This window comes from Ipomoea triloba, chromosome 9 (genome assembly GCF_003576645.1).
Source record: "Ipomoea triloba cultivar NCNSP0323 chromosome 9, ASM357664v1".
Classification (NCBI taxonomy): domain Eukaryota; kingdom Viridiplantae; phylum Streptophyta; class Magnoliopsida; order Solanales; family Convolvulaceae; genus Ipomoea; species Ipomoea triloba.
The window spans coordinates 752098-758134 of NC_044924.1; the positions used below are offsets into that span (position 1 = coordinate 752098).

Genomic DNA, 6037 nt, shown 5'->3' on the forward strand with positions numbered 1-6037 from the left:
TGCATTAAATCTGACATTTAATTCCCATTTGTAACCACTAGCAACATTTAATTCCCATTTGTAACCACTAGCAACCTATTTACACCCACTATTAATCAAGAAATAAACTCTGAAATAAAGATTGGAATTAATCACATTAACTCCAGTAGGTGAACGGTCGCTGTTCGAGACATCGTTCATATCTGCGTACCTTCGAGACATAGATCGTGCCGCGAGAGCACTTCTCGACGTCTCGCGGCACGAGCAGTATCCCCCTCGTACGCGACTTGGTTCGAGACATTGAACTACCTCTCTAGAGCATTCGTATGAGAAGTTGTGTGTGAAAGAGGGAAAGACAACAAAGAATAGTGATTAATTAGAAACCAATTGTAACAGAGTCAGTAGTACTCAAAAAAAATTAGAAACCAATTGATTGTTTATTACTTTCTCATAATTTTCTACTAAATATCTATTAATATTATATATTTTTTTATAAAAAACAAAGTGATCATCTCTCCGTAACATTGGAGAGTTGATGTTGATTCCATTTCATTTATATACAGAAAGAAATGTACATATATTATCATTAGCATATGTTATGATGAGTTGACCTAGGCCACTATGTTCTAAGATTTGATTGCTCATTGGCATCCTTATCTCATGTTGGTTGGTTTATGATTCTAGGGAGCGGTTGTGTATGTCCATTTCACCAGATTCATACACTATTAACTTATTGGTCGAGTTTGTGCTAGTGAACTAGATATCCTCGTCCCTTGAGTCCTTAACAAACTTATCAAATATGGTTGAAATGAACGACATTCAAACTTTAATTGTCGAACTCTTTTAGTCCGAATCATCCATCATACATGATTTTTTCAATGGTATTACACGATACACATGACATCTCTTTGTGGATTAAAACAAAAATTGGTGTAAGACAATTTCATGAGTCTTAACCCGTAAGAAGAATCATCTTTGATTAATGAGATAAAAAACCTGACCCAATTGATCAAAGAATCGACTCGTCTCACAAATTGAAACTGGTAAGAGGGTTCCACAGAATTGCTACCCATGGACCAATTACCGTTTATGTTCTTCTTTTGAACCAAGCGGGAGAGAATCTAGCACAAGCGAGGTTCACGGCTGCACCCAAAACGGACTGAGGAAGACGTGTAGTTTAGACCCAACGAGGCGTAGACTTTCAGATTACCAGTTCAATCTGGCAATTTCTACTTTATGGTCCTTAAACTTGACTTTCACACCTAACAGTGACTATACAGAATCACTGAAAACTAATGGCAATTACAAGAAAGATTGGTTCCGCAGATCGGAGCTGTTCTGTTCCCCAACAAGATACATTTGATACAGGTTTCCAGGTATTGTGTTCTGTAAACAATTATTTATCTCTTTTGACTTTATATTTTAATCATTATTTTTTCTTTTTCCTGTAAATTTTGCTCTTTTCTTTTGCTGAATGCTGAAATTGAACCTTTCATAGTTTCAGATTCTAATTTCTTTTTGCTGTGACTTAAATTTAGGACAACTGGAATGTTTATCTAGCCATAAAATTCTTCTAGCTTTCTGTAAATACAATGAAATTTCTTCTTTGCAATTGCAAGAGGAGACCATCCTTCTTGAACGTTGACCTGAAATTTATGTCAGTTGTGAATCTTTTAACTTTTGTCATGTGTTATAAAATGGTCTGATCAGTCCTTTGTATTCATGGCTTTAACATGGTTATTATCTGCCAAAGTTCTGCTAGGTTAGAAATCAGGTTTCCATGTGTTAAAGGGACTTTCATATACAATGTTTAGTCCAAATTTTCACGTGTTAAATGGGTAACTGTTGATGTATTATGGGCATTTTTAATTTGCAGGATGCTATGATTGGGTAATCAGAATCTTTAAGGCTTATAAGGTGATGAGCTGATTTTGATTGTGAGGTGAATTTTGGAGTTGACCTAGAGGAAAGATGGCTACTTATTTTTCCAGTTCCAACAATCAGAAAGATGCCTCGACTTTTCTGTATTCAAGGGAATCTTTGCCTGGGTCTTATTCAGAAGCACCAGCTGTTCCTGGGAATATTATGATGTTTATGAACTATTCGTCTTCGTCTGGTTTATGTTCTGAGACCGTTGCTGAGAGCTCTCAGGAGCAAAGTCGCGGCTGCACTGAAGCCTATTGGATCCTCGGTCTCCAACCCATCACAACAGGGAATTTCGAACACGAGAGGGTTGCAGATTGGAGCACATGATTTGAGTATGTGGAAAGATAATAGGAATGAGATGCTAATGATGCACCACCCCATGGGAGGTGCTCTAGATGTTCTTCAAACTGCACATAGCATGCAGGGTCAAGGATTATCCCTTAGTCTTGGCACGCAAATGCCAGCGGGAATTCAAGTTGCATCTAGTCAGTGTCAGAATCCTTCTCAAGGCTTCACGTCATTCTTGAGTCCTCCATCCATTCCGGGTGAAGGCAATGGCGGGAATAGATCTTTTGGGGATATTGATGATTCCCACGCAAAACAATCAAGGGCCATGGAGTATCTGCTTCCTGGCTTTCCGAGCAGCTATGAGTCGATGAAAATGGATTGTTCTCCTTATGGGATGCCAAGTATTGGGAGGGCTTTCCCAGACTCTAAGTTCTTGAAAGCTGCTCAACAATTACTCGATGAAGTAGTTAATGTCAAGAAAGCTGTAAAGGAGCGCGGTTCTACTAAAGTGGAGGCAAATGGTACCAATGAAGTAGATGCTGATTCAAATTGTAAATCCTCAGATCCTCCTGTGACTGGATCATCTTCGAACCCTCAAGAACCAAATGAGCTCTCGGCAAATGACAAGCAGGAACTGCAAAACAAACTGGCAAAGCTTTTCTCTATGCAGGATGAGGTAAATAAACTTACATTTCAATTCATAATTCTTTCCATGTTATACCAAACCGCTTGTTGGGGAATGTTATTGAAAATATAATATGTGGAATCCAAAAACTTTTATCTTCTGCTCTACCTGATTATGATGAATCCAAGCTTGAGTACTTCTCAAGGCTTCTGACACAGTTAATTGCCACAGATTGATAGAAGGTACAGACAGTATTACCATCAGATGCATATGGTGGTGTCTTCATTTGACGTTGTAGCTGGTGAAGGGGCATCTAAACCTTACACAGCTCTTGCACTTTTGACAATCTCCCGTCATTTCCGCTGTTTACGTGATGCAATAAGTGGCCAGATTCGAGTACTACAAAAGAACCTTGGCGACCAAGATGTAGCAGATAATAATAAAGGGGTTGGAATATCTCGCCTTTGTTACGTGGATCAGCAGCTCAGACAACAGAGAGCGCTTCAGCAACTTGGTATGATGCAACCACACGCTTGGAGACCACAAAGGGGGCTACCCGAGAGCTCCGTTTCAATCCTGCGTGCTTGGTTGTTTGAGCACTTTCTTCATCCGTGAGTCCAAAAATGTTATTTAGTACTTCATAGCTTTTTCCTTACCATTCTTATTTTGTTAGACATGTTCGTGCTAATCTAAAATGGTTCTTCTTTTTCAGCTACCCAAAAGATTCTGATAAAGCGATGCTAGCTAGGCAAACTGGCCTAACAAGAGGCCAGGTATGCATATTTCATTATTTAAGTATTAGCATATCCAGGCAAACTGTGCCAATCTTAAATTTTCCTTGAAAAAAAGATGCTAATTGCATGCATTCATGTACCATAATGATTGACGTCTTGAGTACTTGCTATGCTTTTCCGGTTTTCTTGATGTCATAATGTTTCCATAAGCTCAGGTCTCAAACTGGTTCATCAATGCCCGAGTGCAACTATGGAAGCCCATGGTTGAAGAAATATACAAAGAAGAGTTTGCTGATGCTGAATTCGAATCTAATTCTTCATCTGAAATTGCACCAAAAGCAACAGAAAGTGATACTAAGGCCTTTGATGAACAGGAAAAAGGTTTCCAACCACCAGCAACTTCTCCCGAGGATGAGCCATGCATCAGTGGAAAATTGTTTCAGCCAAAGTCCAATCATGCTCCTAATATAGAAATGGTGGAATCAAATATTGGCATCACTTTCCGAGATGGAGACCACGTGGAAACTGATAGTCAGTACGAGATGGGGGATCGAGGAGGGGTTGCAATTGCAAAGCCCACCACTGGTGACAGCAGTCTTCTTCCAGATACAGTTCTGCAGTCAAGTGGAGCCCACAATAGATTCATGTATCCCGCATCTGCTTACCACATGCCAGAGCTCGAAAGGTTTGGAAATGGAAATGGAAATGGAGTTTCACTAACGTTGGGATTGCAACAGTGCGAGGGCAGCCACAATTTTCTCTCAACAAGGGAAGACGACGTGTACATTCCTTCAGCTTCTTCTGTGGAGCCCGAGCCAGCTGATTTCAACTACATAGATCCCGAGAACAGGCAGCATCAGTTTGGCTCGTCCCATCTCTTCCACGATTTTGTAGCATAACAACTGCTGTTGCTGCACTTACTATCTCTTTGAGTTTTGAAACCATTATCGGATAAAGAACGAGGGCCACCTGCCCACCTTCATATGGTGAGTCAAGTTTGAAATCTGTGGAGCACATTGTACTATAGCAAAGATTGATCTGTAAATTGTTTTTTTTTTTTTTTTAAATCTTTTTATTGATACACTTGAGAACACTTGTAAGACTGTTTTGGTATATTTCAATGAGCTAAACATTGATGGTTCCATCTCTTGGATGGCAATCCTTGCTTCTTGGTGATGGAGATAACCTTAAACATGGTTACTTTGGTTCTGGGTGAATTGTATCATCTCCTTTATCTGTATTTTATATAGCATGAGACAGAAAGAATCGCATTGAAAGGACAAAATCTCCTTTGAAATCCTTATCAGCATTTTTTTCCTGTAAATAAAGTGTCACTTGCACCAGTAGTATCCAATTTGACAACTGACATTTGGAGGAATTTGAATATAATATGTTTTATGATAGAAAGTGAAAGTTGTCTAGGAATTCATTCACATCATGATAAAATTTTGTAGTATTAGTTTATCAACCAATTTTGACTTATTTGATCATTATTAGCTGTTTGACTTGGTTAAATATATTAAATATAAGTGTGATTAATTAATTTTGTATAACAACTTATTGTTCTTGATAGGGAATATACCACTGATTGTACCTTCCCCATACATCCGTGTACCCGTTTGTGTAGTCGGGTCGGGGTCAAACAATTCGGGTCAAGGTCAAAATCAGTAGGTCAACATCTAGGCCTATAAAAAGGGCACTGGACCCTTTGGTTAGGGGATTTTTCCCTTCTCCTCCTCTCTCTAGAAACATCCTAGCCAAGCTCTACCTTCTCTCTAAGTTATTAATCAAGAATAATCAATAAAGGAGATTGATTGGGAGCCAATTGTTGATCCATATTACACTTTACTGATATTGCTATACGTATGGATGAGATGAAAGGTATTTGTACTATCAGTTCCAAAATGTTAAAATTCAAAAAACTACTTTTTTAGAAAGTCATTTTTGCATGTAACAAGTTATTTCAGCTAACAATTAATTTACCAAACATCTTTCTACAATCATCTAATGCTATCAACTAATCAAACCTCAAACCTGTTAACCCAATCAGTTAGCAACTATTTACCAAGCACCCCCAATATATATCTTATTAGATCCATCTTCAAAATTTCTTTTTAGGTGGAACTACACGTGTTCTGTTATTCGTATTTATAGGAGGATTACACATTTACTGAAGATTTCAACATTATAGAGTTTAGGCTCGGATTCTTGTTATATGATGGCTGTAATAAGTCTAGATTCTTATAAGTTCCGTGTTTCTCGATTTTTTTTCTTGTATGAAAAGAAACATTTTTTTTAAAGAAAGATTGTATTATACATTTATGCTAATACGTTGTATCATGTTTTTGTTTATCTAGTTTTCTTTTTTCATTTAAATAAATAATTTATTTGGTTACTAAACACACCATATTATAAAACTTTGACTCTTAAGTAAATGCGCGGTCAGACAAAAAAATTATATACATATATTAATACAATATTATTC

The 6037-nt window shown here is 37.8% G+C and overlaps 1 protein-coding gene and 1 pseudogene across 2 annotated transcripts in view; both read left to right on the forward strand.

Annotated features, from left to right (window-relative positions):
• LOC116028673 overlaps positions 1 to 6037 on the forward strand; it is a 59298-nt gene that overhangs the window by 33687 nt on the left and 19574 nt on the right. The window lies entirely within an intron of this gene.
• Positions 620 to 4711, forward strand: LOC116028668 (annotated as a pseudogene).